The sequence below is a fragment of the Triticum aestivum genome, chromosome 5D (assembly GCF_018294505.1).
Source record: "Triticum aestivum cultivar Chinese Spring chromosome 5D, IWGSC CS RefSeq v2.1, whole genome shotgun sequence".
Classification (NCBI taxonomy): domain Eukaryota; kingdom Viridiplantae; phylum Streptophyta; class Magnoliopsida; order Poales; family Poaceae; genus Triticum; species Triticum aestivum.
The window spans coordinates 17646977-17665743 of record NC_057808.1 but is presented as its reverse complement, the minus strand read 5'-3'; the positions used below and the strand labels follow the sequence as shown (position 1 = coordinate 17665743).

General features: G+C 46.0%; 1 long non-coding RNA gene, 10 other non-coding genes and 1 pseudogene across 11 annotated transcripts; all 12 read left to right on the top strand.

Moving 5' to 3' along the window:
* The first annotated feature begins 10588 nt into the window (after positions 1 to 10588).
* Positions 10589 to 15521, top strand: LOC123119152 (uncharacterized). The gene is made up of 2 exons (XR_006458468.1): positions 10589 to 11808; positions 14295 to 15521. It is a non-coding gene; the product is annotated as an uncharacterized lncRNA (long non-coding RNA).
* Positions 12483 to 12580, top strand: LOC123126419 (small nucleolar RNA Z101). Its single transcript, XR_006461670.1, has one exon. It is a non-coding gene; the product is annotated as a small nucleolar RNA Z101 (small nucleolar RNA).
* Positions 12631 to 12711, top strand: LOC123126430 (uncharacterized; annotated as a pseudogene).
* On the top strand, positions 12812 to 12909 carry LOC123126416 (small nucleolar RNA Z101). The gene has a single exon (XR_006461667.1). It is a non-coding gene; the product is annotated as a small nucleolar RNA Z101 (small nucleolar RNA).
* Positions 12961 to 13046, top strand: LOC123126424 (small nucleolar RNA Z102/R77). The gene has a single exon (XR_006461675.1). It is a non-coding gene; the product is annotated as a small nucleolar RNA Z102/R77 (small nucleolar RNA).
* Positions 13225 to 13320, top strand: LOC123126418 (small nucleolar RNA Z101). Its single transcript, XR_006461669.1, has one exon. It is a non-coding gene; the product is annotated as a small nucleolar RNA Z101 (small nucleolar RNA).
* LOC123126423 (small nucleolar RNA Z102/R77) lies at positions 13396 to 13482 on the top strand. Its single transcript, XR_006461674.1, has one exon. It is a non-coding gene; the product is annotated as a small nucleolar RNA Z102/R77 (small nucleolar RNA).
* Positions 13771 to 13856, top strand: LOC123126456 (small nucleolar RNA U31b). Its single transcript, XR_006461703.1, has one exon. It is a non-coding gene; the product is annotated as a small nucleolar RNA U31b (small nucleolar RNA).
* Positions 13968 to 14071, top strand: LOC123126432 (small nucleolar RNA Z107/R87). Its single transcript, XR_006461680.1, has one exon. It is a non-coding gene; the product is annotated as a small nucleolar RNA Z107/R87 (small nucleolar RNA).
* LOC123126905 (small nucleolar RNA R30/Z108) lies at positions 14143 to 14238 on the top strand. Its single transcript, XR_006462110.1, has one exon. It is a non-coding gene; the product is annotated as a small nucleolar RNA R30/Z108 (small nucleolar RNA).
* On the top strand, positions 14293 to 14384 carry LOC123126466 (small nucleolar RNA snoR31). The gene has a single exon (XR_006461709.1). It is a non-coding gene; the product is annotated as a small nucleolar RNA snoR31 (small nucleolar RNA).
* LOC123126439 (small nucleolar RNA snoR77Y) lies at positions 14501 to 14582 on the top strand. The gene has a single exon (XR_006461687.1). It is a non-coding gene; the product is annotated as a small nucleolar RNA snoR77Y (small nucleolar RNA).
* Positions 15522 to 18767: the final 3246 nt, after the last annotated feature.

The window sequence follows — 18767 nt, the reverse complement described above, 5'->3', positions numbered from 1 at the left end:
GGGTTGCTATAAACACTAGTAAAGTACACATCAATAATCTGTATATCAAATATACCTTTGTTCACTTTTACTAGTCTCTGTTTATTCTGCAACTCCCGTTTCGAGTTTCTACTCTTAGTAACTGAACCAGTATCAATTACCGAGGGGTTGCTGTAAACACTAGTAAAGTACACATCAATAATCTGTATATCAAATATACCTTTGTTCACTTTGCCATCCTTCTTATCCACCAAATAGTTGGGGTAGTTCCGCTTCCAGTGACCAGGCCCTTTGCAGTAGAAGCACTTAGTCTCAGGCTTAGGACCAGACTTAGGCTTCTTCACTTGAGCAGCAACTTGCTTGCCATTCTTTTTGAAGTTCCCCTTCTTCCCTTTGCCCTTTTCTTGAAACTAGTGGTCTCGTCAACCATCAACACTTGAAGTGGTCTCGTCAACCATCAACACTTGATGTTTTTCTTGATTTCTACCTTCGTCGATTTCAGCATCACGAAGAGCTCGGGAATTACTTTCGTCATCCCTTGCATACTATAGTTCATCACGAAGTTCTACTAACTTGGTGATGGTGACTAGAGAATTCTGTCAATCACTATTTTATCTGGAAGATTAACTCCCACTTGATTCAAGCGATTGTAGTACCCAGACAATCTGAGCACATGCTCACTAGTTGAGCGATTCTCCTCCATCTCTTAGCTATAGAACTTGTTGGAGACTTCATATCTCTCAACTCGGGTATTTGCTTGAAATATTAACTTCAACTCCTGGAACATCTCATATGGTCCATGACGTTCAAAACGTCTTTGAAGTCCCGATTCTAAGCCGTTAAGCATGGTGCACTAAACTATTAAGTAGTCATCATATTGAGCTAGCCAAACGTTCATAACGTCTGCATCTGCTCCTGCAATAGGTCTGTCACCTAGCGGTGCATCAAGGACATAATTTTTCTGTGCAGCAATGAGGATAATCCTCAGATCACGGATCCAATCCGCATCTTTGCTACTAACATCTTTCAACATAATTTTTCTCTAGGAACATATCAAAATAAAACAGGGAAGCAACAACGCAAGCTATTGATCTACAACATAATTTGCAAAATACTATCAGGACTAAGTTCATGATAAATTTAAGTTCAATTAATCATATTACTTAAGAACTCCCACTTAGATAGACATCCCTCTAATCCTCTAAGTGATCACGTGATCCATATCAACTAAACCATGTCCGATCATCACGTGAGATGGAGTAGTTTCAATGGTGAACATCACTATGTTGATCATATCTACTATATGATTCACGCTCGACCTTTCGGTCTCCTTGTTCCGAGGCCATATCTGTTATATGCTAGGCTCGTCAAGTTTAACCTGAGTATTCCGCGTGTGCAACTGTTTTGCACCCGTTGTATTTGAACGTAGAGCCTATCACACCCGATCATCACGTGGTGTCTCAGCACGAAGAACTTTCGCAACGGTGCATACTCAGGGAGAACACTTATACTTTGATAATTTAGTGAAGGATCATCTTATAATGCTACCGTCAAACAAAGCAAGATAAGATGCATAAAGGATTAACATCACATGCAATCAATATAAGTGATATGATATGGCCATCATCATCTTGTGCTTGTGATCTCCATCTCCGAAGCACCGTGCTTGTGATCTCCATCTCCGAAGCACCGTCATGATCACCATCGTCACCGGCGCGACACCTTGATCTCCATCGTAGCATCGTTATCGTCTTGCCAACTTATTGTTTTTACGACTATCGCTACCGCTTAGTGATAAAGTAAAACTATTACATGGCGACTGCATCTCATACAATAAAGCGACAACCATATGGCTCCTGCCAGTTGCCGATAACTCGGTTACAAAACATGATCATCTCATACAACACATTATATCACATCATGTCTTGACCATATCACATCACAACATGCCCTGCAAAAACAAGTTAGACGTCCTCTACTTTGTTGTTGCATGTTTTACGTGGCTGCTACGGGCTTAGCAAGAACCGTTCTTACCTACGCATCAAAACCACAACGATAGTTTGTCAAGTTGGTGCTGTTTTAACCTTCGCAAGGACCGGGCGTAGCCACACTCGGTTCAACTAAAGTAAGAGAGACAGACACCCGCCGGTCACCTTTAAGCAACGAGTGCTCGCAACGGTGAAACCAGTCTCGCGTAAGCGTACGCGTAATGTCGGTCCGGGCCGCTTCATCTCACAATACCGCTGAACCAAAGTATGACATGCTGGTAAGCAGTATGACTTATATCGCCCACAACTCACTTGTGTTCTACTCGTGCATAGCATCAACGCATAAAACCTGGCTCTGATACCACGGGGAACGTAGTAATTTCAAAAAAATTCCTACGCACACGCAAGATCATGGTGATGCATAGCAACGAGAGGGGAGAGTGTTGTCCACGTACCCTCGTAGACCGACAGCGGAAGCGTTATCACAACGCGGTTGATGTAGTCGTACGTCTTCACGATCCGACCGATCAAGTACCGAACGCACGGCACCTCCGAGTTCTACACACGTTCAGCTCGATGACGTCCCTCGAACTCCGATCCAGCCGAGTGTTGAGGGAGAGCTTCGTCAGCACGACGGCGTGGTGACGATGATGATGTTCCACCGATGCAGGGCTTCGCCTAAGCTCCGCAACGGTATTATCGAGGTGTAATTTGGTGGAGGGGGGCACCGCACACGGCTAAGAGATCTCAAGGATCAATTGTTGTGTCTCTGGGGTGCCCCCCTGCCCCCGTATATAAAGGAGCAAGGGAGGAGGAGGCCGGCCCTAGGAGGGGGCGCACCAAGTGTGGAGTCCTACTAGGACTCCCTAGTCCTAGTAGGATTCCACCTCCCATATGGAATAGGAAAAGAGGAAGGGAAAAGAGAAGGAAGGAAGGGGGCGCCCCCTTCCCTAGTCCAATTCGGACCAGAACAAGGGGAGGGGTGCGGCCACCCTTGAGGCCCTTTTCCTTCTTTCCCGTATGGCCCAATAAGGCCCAATACGTATTCCCGTAACTCTCCGGTACTCCGAAAAATACCCGAATCACTCGGAACCTTTCCGAAGTCCGAATATAGTCGTCCAATATATCGATCTTTACGTCTTGACCATTTGGAGACTCCTCGTCATGTCCCCGATCTCATCCGGGACTCCGAACTCCTTCGGAACATCAACATACATAAACTCATAATAAAACTATCATCGTAACTTTAAGCGTGCGGACCCTACGGGTTCGAGAAATATGTAGACATGACCGAGACACGTCTCCGGTCAATAACCAATAGCGGGACCTGGATGCCCATATTGGCTCCCACATATTCTACGAAGATCTTTATCGGTCAGATCGCATAACAACATACGTTGTTCCCTTTGTCATCGGTATGTTACTTGCTCGAGATTTGATCGTCGGTATCTCGATACCTAGTTCAATCTCGTTACCGGCAAGTCTCTTTACTCGTTCCATAAAACATCATCCCACAACTAACTCATTAGTCACAATGCTTGCATGGCTTATAGTGATGTGCATTACCGAGTGGGCCCAGAGATACCTCTCCGACAATTGGAGTGACAAATCCTAATCTCGAAATACGCCAACCCAACAAGTACCTTTGGAGACACCTGTAGAGCACCTTTATAATCAACCATTTACGTTGTGACGTTTGGTAGCACACAAAGTGTTCCTCCGGTAAACGGGAGTTGCATAATCTCATAGTCATAGGAACATGTATAAGTCATGAAGAAAGCAATAGCAACATACTAAACGATCGAGTGCTAAGCTAACGGAATGGGTCAAGTCAATCACGTCATTCTCCTAATGAGGTGATCTCGTTAATCAAATGACAACTTATGTCTATGGCTAGGAAACATAACCATCTTTGATTAACGAGCTAGTCAAGTAGAGGCATACTAGTGACACTCTGTTTGTCTATATATTCACACATGTATTATGTTTCCGGTTAATACAATTCTAGCATGAATAATAAACATTTATCATGATATAAGGAAATATATAATACTTTATTATTGCCTCTAGGGCATATTTCCTTCACATTAAGGTAAAACCCAACCATAGCATTAAAGCATCAAGTCCTCTTTATTCCCATACGCAACAACCCCCTTACTCGGGTTTGTGTTTCAGTCACTCACCAACCCACTATAAGCGAATCATGAACGTATTCCAACACCCTACAGCGGGAATCCCTCACGCTTGCGTGACACGGAGGGCACCATAGGACAGCACCAAAATAAAAACATACAACTCGTACCAATCTAGATCATCAATCAACCCAAGGACAAAAGATATCTACTCAAAACATCATAGGATGGCAACACATCATTGGATCATAATATGTAGCATAAAGCACCATGTTCAAGTATGGATTACAGCGGGGTGCTGGAGAGTGGACCGCGTAAAAGAGATGAGGATGGTGATTATGATGGTGATGTTGATGAAGACGATCACCGTGGCGATGATTCCCCTCCCGATGGCACTCCGGCGCCACCGGAAGAGAGGAGGAGAGGTTCTCCCCTTGTGCTTCGTCCTCCATGCCTCCCCCCTAGATGGGGAAAGGTTCTCCCTCTAGTCCTTGGCCTTCATGGCGATGATGGCCTCTCCGGGATACTCCTCCATGGCCACCGGTGATGATGGCCCCCTCCGGCAGGGTGCCGGAGAGGGCCTAGATTGATTTCTCGTGGCTACAGAGGCTTCTGGCGGCGGAACTACCGATCTAGGTTTCTTTCTAAAAGTTTGGGTATATATGAGAGGTGTTGGCGTTGATTTCACGTCAGGGGGGTTCCGGGCTGTCCACGAGGCAGGGGGCGCGCCCCCCACCCTCGTGGGCAGCCCGGGACTCTTCTGGCCTACTTCCGGTACTCCGTGGGCTTCTTCTAGTCCAAAAATGATCTCCGTCAAGTTGCACGTCAATTGGACTCCGTTTGGTTTTCCTTTTCTGCGATACTCTAAAACAAGGAGAAAACAGAAACTGGCACTAGGCTCTAGGTTAATAGGTTAGTCCCAAAAATCATTTAAAATAGCATATAAATGTGTATAAAACATCTAAGATTGATAATATAATAGCATGGAGACTTCATAAATTATAGATACGTTGGAGACGTATCAGATAGCACCAATAGTATAGCAATTATCATCATCACAATGAGTAATAGGAGCAACATCATTTGGGAGGGATACCTTTTTACCTTTGTTTCTCCGTCTTTTCTTTTTCTTCTTCACATTATGTGTGGGTTTAATCCTCTTTTTGGAGCTCCTTATTAATGAGATTGGTTGAATAGAAGGCTCCTCCTCGTTACCTGATTCATCATAAGAAATAATAGGAAGATATTGGGAAGTCTGTTCCCTTTCATTAGTATTCTCTTCATCTTCTATTTGTTTTCTTGTCTTTATGTAATTGGCAATATAAGTATTTTAAATGCAATTCACCGCACAATATATATAAATTTCCTCTAGATCAAAATCAAGAACTTTATCAAGGATAAATTCTGGAAGATCCTTAGTTATACGTTTCATTTCTTCATAACCCACAAGCAAACTAAGTTCATTATGATGTGCAAGGGAAATCAAGTCATCACAATTTTTGGACACGATACGATCATGAAACAATTTGCATTGGGTATTTAGATGATCACGTTCATTGCAAAGTTCACAAGGATGGCAAAGAAATTTTAAATTTTCAGCACAAGCATCTAGCCTTTCTTGCAACCATTTAGTTTCCAAATACTTATGCCTCTTGCAAAATCTATCTTCCCTATTTGATGTGCACTTGCAAACTCTATGCACTCCACAAAAATTGACATGCTTATAAGAGACATTTTCATCATGACTAGTGCAATCATCATTAGTACCATGGATATTCAAAGAGTTCATACTAACAACATTGCAATCATGCTCATCATTCAAAGATTTAGTGCCAAACATTTTATAGACTTCTTCTTCTAGCACTTGAGCACAATTTTCCTTTCCATCATTCTCACGAAAGATATTAAAAAGATGAAGCGTATGAGGCAAACTAAATTCCATTTTTTAGTTTTCTTTTATAAACTAAACTAGTGATAAAACAGGAAACAAAAAGATTCGATTGCAAGATCTAAAGATATACCTTCAAGCACTCACCTCCCCGGCAACGGCGCCAGAAATTGCTTGATGTCTACTACACAACCTTCTTCTTGTAGACGTTGTTGGGCCTCCAAGTGCAGAGGTTTGTAGGACAGTAGCAAATTTCCCTCAAGTGGATGACCTAAGGTTTATCAATCCGTGGGAGGCGTAGGATGAAGATGGTCTCTCTCAAGCAACCTTGCAACCAAATAACAAAGAGTCTCTTGTGTCCCCAACACACCCAATACAATGGTAAATTGTATAGGTGCACTAGTTCGGCGAAGAGATGGTGATACAAGTGAAATATGGATGGTAGATATAGGTTTTTGCAATCTGAAAATATAAAAACAGCAAGGTAACAAGTAATAAAAGTGAGCGTAAATGGTATTGCAATGCTAGGAAACAAGGCCTAGGGTTCATATTTACACTAGTGCAAGTTCTCTCAACAATAATAACATAATTGGATCATATAACCATCCCTCAACACGCAACAAAGAGTCACTCCAAAGTCGCTAATAGTGGAGAACAAACGAAGAGATTATTGTCGGGTACGAAACCACCTCAAAGTTATCCTTTCTGATCGATTTATTCAAGAGTTCGTAGTAAAATAACACGAAGCTATTCTTTCCGTTCGACCTATCATAGAGTTCGTACTAGAATAACACCTTAAGATACAAATCAACCAAAACCCTAATGTCACCTAGATACTCCAATGTCACCTCAAGTATCCGTGGGTATGATTATACGATATGCATCACACAATCTCAGATTCATCTATTCAACCAACACAAAGAACTTAAAAGAGTGCCCCAAAGTTTCTATCGGAGAGTCAAGACGAAAACGTGTGCCAACCCCTATGCATAAGTTCACAAGGTCACTGAACCCGCAAGTTGATCACCAAAACATACATCAAGTAGATCACATGAATATCCCATTGTCACCACAGATAAGCACATGCAAGACATACATCAAGTGTTCTCAAATCCTTAAAGACTCAATCCGTTAAGATAACTTCAAAGGGAAAACTCAATCCATTACAAGAGAGTAGAGGGGGAGAAACATCATAAGATCCAACTATAATAGCAAAGCTCGCGATACATCAAGATCGTGCTAAATCAAGAACACGAGAGAGATATCAAACACATAGCTACTGGTACATACCCTCAGCCCCGAGGGTGAACTACTCCCTCCTCGTCATGGAGAGCGCCGGGTTGATGAAGATGGCCACCGGTGAGGGATCCCTCCTCCGGCAGGGTGCCGGAACAGGGTCCCTATTGGTTTTTGGTGGCTACAGAGGCCTGCGGCGGCGGAACTCCCGATCTAGGTTATTTTCTGGAGGTTTCAGTATTTATAGGATTTTTTGGCGTAGGTCTCACGTCAGGGGGGGTCTCCGGGTTGTCCACGAGGCAGGGGCCCATGCCCAGGGGGGCAGGCGCGCTTCCCTGCCTCGTGGCCACCTCGAAGCTTCCCTGACGTCTACTCCAAGTCTCCTGGATTGCTTCCATTCAAAAAATAACTCTTCCAAAGGTTTCATTCCGTTTGTACTCCGTTTGATATTCCTTTTCTTCGAAACACTGAAATATGCAAGAAAACAACAATTTGGGCTGGGCCTCCGGTTAATAGGTTAGTCCCAAAAATAATATAAAAGTGTATAATAAAGCCCATAAACATTCAAAACAGATAATATAATAGCATGGAACAATCAAAAATTATAGATACGTTGGAGACGTACCATGCGTCCATATTACGGGCAAAAAAAATGTTTCGCCCCCTGACTGCTGGGACCCACCAGCTACATCTTCGCACGCAAGGAAGTGCCTGACAGTCGGGACCCACCTGGTCGAAGCGTACGTAGCGTTGTCATTCTGGTCGCGAACGTGTACGTACATACTGGTCGATCGGTCTGTTTGCAGGCTGCAGCGATAAACCGTGGCCGTGCAAGGAAGGGCACGTGTGGTAGTAGAGGCGCGCACGTGTGGTAGTAGAGGCGCGCACGTAACATGTACACGTACGTACAACGGCCAGGGTGCAAGAAAGTAAATACAGCCACGTACGTACATACGGACGGGGTCTCGAACGCCTACTCGCGCATACGTACGGCCAGGGCTCGTGTACATGGCTGTGGCTGGGTCGGAACAAAGAAACTGTGTTGTCGTCGTGTTCATGGGGAGGCAACGGAATGCGTCGTGTTCATCGGGTGGCAACGGAACGCGTGCTATTCATCGGGAGCCAACCGGCTTGGACGGAACAGGCGATGGAAACGAGGCCTGGCGTACCGCAGAACGGAGGAAACGGCCTTGTGTTCGACCGGCCACGGTGGAAACGGGATCCTGTTCATCGGGAGGGGTCTGGCGTACCGCAAAACGGAGGAAACGACCTCCTACGGTCGAAACGGGGTCCTGTTGATCGGGAGGGGTGTGGCGTACCGCAAAACGGAGGAAACAGACTTGTGTTGGAGCGCTACGGTCGAAACGGGGGTCGTGTTCGTCGGGAGGGGTGTGGCGTCCCGCAAAACCGGACTCCACGGGATACTGTTCATCTCCACTGTCGACCTCCTCCAGCCTCCACGAGCTTCTGTTCATCCACCGTCGACCTCCTCCAGCCTCCACCTGCGACTGTTCATCCACGGGCTCCTGTTCATCCAGCCTCCACCGCGCGCTCCTCCACCGGCTACTGTTCAACCAGCCCTCTCCACGGGGGTCCTGTTCAACCACCCCTCCACGGGCTACTGTTCATCCAGCCCTCCACCGGCTACTGTTCAACCAGCCCTCCACGGGGTCCTGTTCATCCAGCCCTCCACGGGGTCATGTTCATCCACCGGCTCGATCGATCGGGGGTACTGTTCATCCAGCGGCAACGGCCTCTACTACCACGAGGTCCTGTTCATCCAACCCCCACCGGGAATTGTTCATCCAAATCCCCCAACAACGCTCACTGTTCATCCAGAGGTAGCATCGATCGGCTTCAGTTAGCAGCAGTAGCGAAGGAATCGCTCGATCGGGTTCAGTTAACAGCAAGGGATCGATCGATCGCTCGGGTTCAGTAACGCGTAGCCTGCAGTGCAATCGCTCGAGTTCAGTTAGAGCCCAACGCCTCCCTCGGGTTCAGTTAGAGCCCAACGCCTCGCACACGCGCGTGTACGTACGAGAGAAACGCGCATCGCTCGGCCCCCGACCAGCCACCGTAACCGGGAACTCCCCGATATTTTCCTCGCCCTCGCTTCTACCATGGTTTTTTCCGTCATGGACGGCCCAAAGAATGTCATGCAGCTGCGTCTCCGGCCCGCCCAGGACGAAAAGCCCATTTTCTGTCATGATTTTTTGTCATAGAAGTAGGAGCCCACCACATCTATGATGATACCGGGTTTTGTCACAATTATCGTCGTAGAAGTGTCATAAGTATGACAGGAAAAAAAATTGTTCGGCCCTAAATGTCATGGATGTGTCTTTTTTTTGTAGTGCTCGCGGCCGGCTGGTCCAAGCGGCCGGCTGCAGGAGACGGCAAAGCCCAGCAGGCGGTCACGAGGTGGGCCGACTCCTAGCAGGCGGCCTCCAGAGAGGCCGGCTCCTAGCAGGCGGCCCTAGGCATCCTCAAAGTCTACACCCACATAAATACGATGAGACGGGGCGTGGCTATAGCACGCCCTGCCACCCCCGAATCCAGGGCCAAGCATGGCCACAGTGCGTTGTACCAGATGGAGATCTCCCGCCCGGCGCGACACTCTTACCACGCTGCCCATGACATCACCCCTGTTAGAGGGACCCATACTCCCACGACGGACTGTCGGTACGGCCCGCGGGCGGCGGGCCCTACCCATCAGCGAGGATCCAGAAGGCGGCGAACCCTGACCAGTCGGCTCGGGGAGAGGCCGACCCCTAACCAGGCGGCCCTCCTCTCCTTGGAGTTTGTGCGCCATTAAACCAGAAGAGACGGGGAGTGGCTACAGTGAACGTCCGCCAGGCGGCGATACTGTAGCCACGCCTCCCCCGATAAAGCATGCGTCATTAGCAGCACAGCTACAGTGCTGAGCAACCGGCAGGACCCGCAAGCGGTGGGTGCGGCCTGTCGACCAAGTATGAGATAGCCGCCAGGGCCCACCAGGCGGCGGGCCCCAGCGGACGACGGAGAAGCCGGCGATCGTAGACATTGACAGCTGGGTCCTACACCCGACTATATTACCTTTGTACCCCCAGGGGGTAGGCCTATATAAACCCCCTAGGGCACCCATGCAAAGTGTTCAGACCCCAGTTCATCCACACACACATATAGAGAGAGGAAGCTAGGGCTAGCCTTGTTCTTCTTCCCCCTCTAGAGAAACAGCTCATGGAGCAAGCTTGTAGCCACCATTGTTGCTTGAGTGATCATGCGGAGACCCTGCAGAGCAGGAGTAGGGGTGTTATCTCCTAGAAGAGCCCCGAACCTGGGTAAGATTCGCCGGCGTGCATGTTTGCGCCTTATCCCGTTTCCTGGCACTGGCGACGTATTATTAGCCCCTCCATGATAAGCCATCCTTTGGCATATGTCGCATGACACCCCCGACAATGACTTTGTCTTATTCCACACAATGAAGTCTTCCAGTAAATTACCATTAAGTGGGATCATTAGTATTCTCTCAACATCAATGGGCCTAAAAACATCCCTGATTAGATACTCATCCCACCTTCCCATCATAGGGTTTATGAGTTCATCAACTGTTTTGAGAATGATTTGACCTCTTGGGGTGAGAACCTTTCTTGTAGGACTGTTGGGGATCCAATCCTCCCAGATGTTGATTTTTGTACCAGATCCTACCCTCCATACATGCCCCCTTTTAGAAACCTGCAAACCATCAACAATGCTCTACCAAGTGAAAGAGGAACCCTTTTTTGGGCCTGTTTTCAGTAAGTTCCCATCTGAAAAGTATTTTGTGCGTAGAACACACACCCATAAAGAATCTGGATTACTAATCAAGCGCCAACTTTGCTTAGCTAGCATGGCTAGGTTAAAAGCATGCAGGTCTCGAAAGCCCATGCCTCCCAACTTCTTTGGGACGCATAATCTCCACCATGCTGCCCAAGGCATGCACTTTTGCTCTTCAGTATCACTCCACCAGTATCCGGCCAACACATTGTTCATCTCCATAGCTTCTTCAGGTGTTTGTTTGATAGTCTGTCTGTAAGTTTGATATATATGGTTACCTCCACCATGGAGGCGGTGAGGATGCCACCAGAATTATGAGGTATGATGAAACAAAATTTTCCTACACGACTCTAACAAAGATTCTAGCACCGGAAAATCATTTAGGAAAGATTTCAGCCAAGTTTCCCAAATATTTGCACATAAATAATATGTTGCAACAAGAAATCTGAGATATACAAACATACCATGTGAGACATTCAAGCATTAAGATTATCAAGTTTTTTTTTTGAGATTATCAAGTTTTGTTTTTGAGAAAAAAGGCCAATGCTTTTTTTCAGGCATTTTTTTTCTGGGCCAGTGCTTATAGTTCCTAATAATAACCAATGTTCAAACAAATTCGGCCCAAAAGGCCACTGGACAATCCCATGCCCAAGCTCACCAAAGCCCACACCGGGTCTGTATAATCCCAAACCCTATAATACGCAGCAATCCAGCAACTGACCCCGCCCCCGCCCCTCGCTGCGCCGCCACTTCTCCTCCGGCCGCAACCGCCGTGGCCTCCACGACGAGCTCGGTAACGACCCCGTTCCCCGCCGCCTTCTCGCCTCAGGACCTCCAGGCGTTAGCAGCCGCCCCGCCCTGCCTAGTTCTATTGTCTTTCGGCTGTGCGAGTCGTATCGTAGTGTATGCTAGTTGTTCAGATTGTATTTCGGTCAGTTTGCTGTTGCTCCCCCTCGGACGGATGGATTGTTGATCTGTCCTCCCGCATCGCAAAAACTGATTACCGGCGGATCTCATCGCCGCCGTGTATGAGACGATGCCACACTGATCTGCGTCGCCGTCGCCGTTCTGTATTGGCTCACTTCCGTGGTCCAGTAGGTGATGGTGGTGCACATTGCACAGTGGTCTTACAATTCTGTAGATTTATCAGGGATTTGAAAGAACCTCACAGTAGTGGCATGCGAAAGTTGCCTACCTGTTTGCTAGCCCTCTGTTTTGATTAGGCGCTGGTGTTTGGTTAGTATCTCGAGAAAAGACGCTGCTATCTGGTTAGTATCTCCAGAAATACCGCATGCTTCTCAGATGTGGTACGAACTTGTAGTATCTCCAGAAATACCGCATGCTTCTCAGATGCCTAGTATTTGGTTAAACAATATTTTTTGTTTATCTTCTCTTCTGCTGTCTGTAGTTTCTCTAGAAATTTATGTTTCATTCTTGTTATTGCTGCTGTTTCTTGGAGGATCATTGTTGATGCAGATGACGAGACACAAGTTTTATGGGTATTTTGCGTCTGAGGCATCTCTGTGATGTCACACCCTTTTCACCTTGGAGATCTGATGCATGCTTGATAATATCCTTTTCCCTTGTTCATTTTTTTCTTATCTTTGACTCATTTGGGTGAGATGAGGATATAATTACATTGTTGATGGATGATATGATGTCCAATGAATCATGTATTAGCTCTATCTGATCATACCCCATACTTTTGTATTAAGAAAGAGAACTTTGCCAGTTTGTTGAGTTTCTCTTTTTTAATTTGCTGGTCAGTTTCTTTTTGTTGTTGAAAATGAGCTTTGTTGATGCAGATGAGGAGACACGAGTTTATGGGTAATTTGCGTCTGAGGCATTTCAGTGATGTCATACTCTTTTTCACCTTGGAGATCTGATGCATCCCCTCGCTCCTTTTTAATTCAAAAATCTTTTGTTTTGGGTTTTAAATGGCGAGAGATGAGATGATGAATGAGATTAATTTCCCTATTGGTTTGACTGGCTGACATGATGGCCTAAATACTGAACCGAATCTGATCATCCTGCCTTCTTTGACATGAAGAGAAATGAATTTGTTTTAAGCTTTTCCGGTTTCAAAGATATGGTGGTGTTTGTTGTAGAATGATACAAAAAATGATTTTAGTGCCGTTGAAAACACAAACAAGCAATGTTAGATCAATTCAGATATAAAAACTATGTTTTCTAAGTGGAATGGGCATAGTCGATGCAGATGAGGATACATGAGTTTATGGTTAATTTGCATCTGAGGCATTTCTGTGATGTCACACTCTTTCACCTTGGAGATCTGATGCATCTGCCCTCATTGTTGTATTTTTCTTTGCTGGTACTTTCCTTTTAAAAAATATATTTAATTTTGTGTTTAGCAGGCCAGAGATGATATGATGAATGAGATTAATTTCCCTATTGGTTTGATTGGCTGATATGATGGCCTAAAATACTGAACCGAGTCTGATCATTCTCTTGCTTCCAAGATTAAGTCCTTGCTTTATCATTGTATCCTTTGCTATGTTCCATGACGACTAATTTAATCTAATCATTTTCTAATTTAATCAGTGGAGGTGAGATGATGAAAGATTAATTTCCCTATTGGTTTGATTTGCCAACATGATGGCCTATATACTGAACCGAGTCTGAAACGAGATGATGAAAGATTAATCATTTTCTAGTTTTTGGGATTTACTTGTATTGTTGTTGGCGATTTGTTAACTGATTTTGTAAATTCAGTTTTGATTGCAAGAAAAAGTTTGAGGATGATGATTTCATATTTGTCGCCCCAGTCTTAGGTCTGCATTGTTGGATCTGTGCTGATTGACATACTTCTGAATCTGACTCGGTAGATGATGATTCAATATTTTGCTGCACACTTATCCCTCCCAAATTTGTTTCCGTCACGTCTTCCAGTTGGTTCTGTTTTGTTTACATACTTGGATCTTTTTCTTGGGCGATGGCAGTGACGATTTGCAAATATTCAAGCTCAACAGACCAAATCACAGGTTTTCTCTCAGGAGTTGATTTGTATGCCGATTATCCCGCTGAACCGAGCCATCCGATACCTAATTTTCTCTGCCGTTCATTGTTCTTTTCGTTGTCCTTTTGTGTTTGATTTTGTTTTGGGCAACGTAGTTGCGATGAGGATAACAAGCTCCCTCTTCTGAAAGCATTGACGACATCGCTGGCAGAATCGAACCAATTAAATATTGCCACCACTGAGCAACTTGATCTTAATCTCTTTTCGCTTTCATTGATTGTTTGCTTCTTCTTACCTTCCAGTCTAGTGATGAGGTATTGATGCATGATGCAACACTTGATCCAAGGGTGGCTAAACTGTCCATATGATGTCATCTTTGCATCTGAATCCACCAGTGATAATTTTGCTGCTGTTGATTTGGTCAGTATCAATGGATTCCTGTGAATGAGAAGGCATTTATATTCTGATGATAGAGCTTGTTTTCCAAATTAGATCCAGAATGCAATTGAATCCTATGATGATTAGCTTTTATGTTGGAATTACCGTCAGATTCCAAATGACGATATATTTGCGGCTTTCTGAGGTTTAATACTGCTTGGGTCTTTTACTTCTCATATTGTAAGCAACAGCTGCTTCTTCTCTGCAAGTGTCCTCATAACTGTTGTTAATTGGTCTGGCTGGAATCCCCATTTAAACGCCGTTTGGTTCAGCTGGTGTTTCTGGTTTCTTTCTCTTTAATCTTTGATTACTCTGTTTTTTCCTGCAAGTACCTAATTGTCTGTATGTAAATGGGACTGTTGCCATGTCTCTGTTAGCTATGAACATTTGCCATGCCTTCTGTGTTCCTGTGATAGTCAATTTTATTCAATCAACCGGGGAAATGGTATGGCAGTGATGACAAATTTAAGGCTGCTTGTTTCTTCGCTGCTTGTTTGATTGTATTGGCTTGTTTCTCAAACATTCGCAGTTGCTGCCTGGGTTTTGGCCCTGCCAGGTTTTATTCTCTGAAGCTGAAATCATCCATTCTTAATCCTTTTATGTGCTTCATTTAGATGTTGATTTTTTTTGAAGTCTTAATATGTGATTTGAAGGTCTTTAGTGATTGAAAAGCAATGGTGGAGCATGGAAGCCCCCTCAACAATGTTGAACAAGTGTTCATTGCTGCCTGAATGTACGGAAATGGACAGAGCACGAATATGGTGGTTGGTCTACCGCTTGATAACAGGCAGATAATAGTGTACATGCTTGCTAGAAAACTTTGATCCGGCATCCTAGATATTACGGCTTTTGCTTTTGTGTTGCATGGTTGGGTGATGGTACTCATGGAAGCATTGCTAGCTTGCCTATGCTTGTGCTTTGTATGCTGTTGCTGTTTTCTGTAGATGAACTGTGGTGCGTTGCATGATGACTGCCTCTGAGGGTTGGTAGATATAATTTTTTATTATGATTGAGGTCCTTTGTATTTTTTATGAACAAAAGAAGAATGTTTGTATGCTGTTTGGCTCATCATATTGGTCCTGGATCTGCAATCGTATCTTCTATTCCAATGCAAGAAGAAAATAAAAACTCTGTTTGATGCTTGCTTGGGTAAAACCTGTTTAACCATCAAACCATTTTATGAAAGCCTTGCATTTCATAGCTTGTATTTTCTGTGGTTGGGTGGATAGGTTTAAATTTAATACTCTGATGATTTTGAGTAGCTTGCATTCCAATGAAATGCTTTTTTTTTCTGTATGGATCGGCTCGGACAGCTTGCATTAATGCTTTTTTTATGTATGGATCTGCATCATAGCACCAATCACACCTACAACCTTCGTTAAAAAAAATTAAGTTTTTAGAGCAAACGGAGGGATTATGTGATTGGTGTTATGATGCCTTGGAGGCTTGGATGATGAATTAGTGGCATGGATGGGGTTGCTGCAATGGAGTACTGCACCAATAGCCATTGAGATGGACATAGCACCCGCCAAGATGGGTCGCGGTATGCTTAGCTGGTGGCATGGGTGCCACGCCTCACCAACAACACTGCATATTGCCTGGCGCAGCCGCCGGTGATCCACGAGCGCCCCAGCAACAGTGCGCTCCACCTGCAAACCACCAGAAGCAGGGGTCGCCGGTGTTACATGCCAACTCCGGTAGGTGCCATTGCCCTCCTGCTCAATGCTCGACTGCATCGAGAGTGGAGGCGCACATGCTCGGTGTCAAGGTAGAGGAAGGACGACAAGGCATCGAACGAGCCTACGAGTTGTGTCGTCCTCGCCCGAACTGCAAGCCGTGGTCGCGAGGCCCTCGCCGCAGATGGACCTCTTTCATGCCTACCGGTGGTGCTTCGTGGCGGAGCAGGAGAGGATGATGGGTAAGAGGATGTGGCTGCCGGATTCATCATTGGATGGAGGGGTGCAACGCAGCCGACCACTGTGCCAACACACAAGCCCGTGGAGACCATGGAGAGCAACGCCTTGGTAGGGCTAGCCGGCAGGCGGGCAGCGTGGGAGGAGCTTGGGGTGGGTCGGCCGTCAAAAGCTTGCGGCGGCATGGATCCATGGTTGTTGAGCTTCGGGGCAGCACGAAATAAGGCGTTGCCTCGCAGATTCGATGATTTTGTGAGAGGTGGTGCTCGTGGGGAGGCATACATAGCACGAGATCCACTGGTGAGGCGAGGTGTATCCGCGCTAGCCGTGCCACCTGGCTGGGCTAGCGGTGGGCTCCTCGAAATCGAGGATTTTTGGCCGTGGAAGGCGTGTTGTGATTAATTAGCACATGTAATTAGGGAAAAATCTCCACTTTCCCAAACGGCGTGCGGTTACACCCGCAATAGATGCCTCTCATTTCTCTCTCCGGAACCGACGCATCCTTTCCTAGCGTCGTGACTCTTCGGATAGTATAAATTGTAATCTGCAACTCCTGATCAATAGAAGTTTCCATTTCGCCTCAAAACGCGTTATCACACACGTAGAACTAGCAGCGAAGAGCGAGAGAGAACAGAGAAAGAAAGGGAGGGAAGGAGCACTCGCCGGTTTTTTGGGCTATCGGGGAACGCAGCAGAAAACAAAAATTTTCCGACCTACGCACCAGCCCAGGACCACTATGGAGACTGCATACATGGTTTGATCTTTTTCGTTACCGACTCGTAGCGCAGCGGGAAGTAGAGTCGATGATGATCGGCGGTGCAGATCCCCGCAGCTAGGATTTACAACCTCCCAACCGTGAGGATGTATACCCTCATCTGCTCCTCGGACAGCCCTCCGGGAGGCGGTCAAACAGTCCCCCGGACGGTGTCGCGGACAGCCCTTCGGGAGGACCTTCGAAACTCGAACGGTCACTCGGACAGCCCTTCGGGAGGACCTTCGAAACTCGGACGGTCACACGGACAGCCCTTCGGGAGGCACTCATGAACTAAGACCGAAACTACGATCTCTCTACAGAGTTGCACACATACGGTGTCATCTATCCGGCAGGGCTTCGCCGTCCAGAACTAGTTCCTGCCGGAACCTAGACAGCCTTACGGCTCTACGGAACTCTTTTCGTGGGAGGGAGAGAAGAAGCCAGATAATGCATGGCATGTGTATGAGAGCAAGGGATGAGTGTGGAGGGCTGCCCTTCCACCTCTATTTATAGGAAATCCCAAGGGGGTAGGGTAGTTTCACAAAAAACCCAAAATGCACATGAATGAAGTCCTTCCACAAGGACCTAGGAGTGAAACCAAGGAACAAGAGGGTCCCCAAGGGGGGATACCCCATGTGGCCGGCCACACCCCCATGAGGGGCCCAAAAAATGGCTCCTATCCATCCATGTCATCCCCAAGATCTTTTGGAGCAAAGCCCCAAAAGGTGGCTTTCCATAAAGTAACCATAAAGCTGATTTTCACTATTCACGACGACATTTTTCAGCGTCTGATCGAACTGAAAATATTTATGTGGGCTAAGAACATTTCTAGTACCCACTAAAATGATTTTCAACGCGTTCCGAAACAATTCCGGTTTTAGTGATTTTCATCTGCGAAAAGCATCTGAAGTGGCTCCGGCAGCTCCGGAACATTTCCGGTTTTTATCTCAGAAAATTCCAAAAAGCTTCCAGAATGATTCTGGCATCCTCCAAGAATTATCAGGCATGTGCCGAAACCAATTTGACTTAATGGTGTATCCCGAAACAACTTTTCGGTATCATCGAAACTTATCCGATGACCTCTCTCTGCGGTACGATTCCGCTGTCCGAAACTTTTCCGGTGATTTTCTCTCAGACTCCCTGTCTAGTATTCAGCAGATAGATGACCCTTAAGCGTGTGACCCTATAGGTTCGGTGAAGTATAGAAATGACCCGGAACCCCTTCCGATCAATGATCAACATCGGAGCCGTGGACACCCATATTGACCCCTATACCCACACGAATAAATATTCGAGTGAACCTCCAGTTGCCGTGTGCTATTCCTGTTGCTTCGCGATATGTTACAAATACCCGAGGTGAGACATGTTGGCATTCCCGTGGATCAACAACTTGTCCACTATGCTAGTTACCTCGTTACCAGTATTGTTCTCTTTTCTCGTTATCGTGTTCCGGCATCCCCGTGATCAAATCACAAAGTGTCTGGCCAGACGATGATGGATACCGTAACACCGAGAGGGCCCAGAGATATCTCTCCATCGTTGGAGGAGCAAATCCATCTTGGAACTATACTAAGTTCATGAATGAACTATATGATTCAACATCTTCTTTGTCACTTCTAAAGCGTCAACATACTTAGCCCCTGTTATAGAATTCGCCACAGTAACTAGTT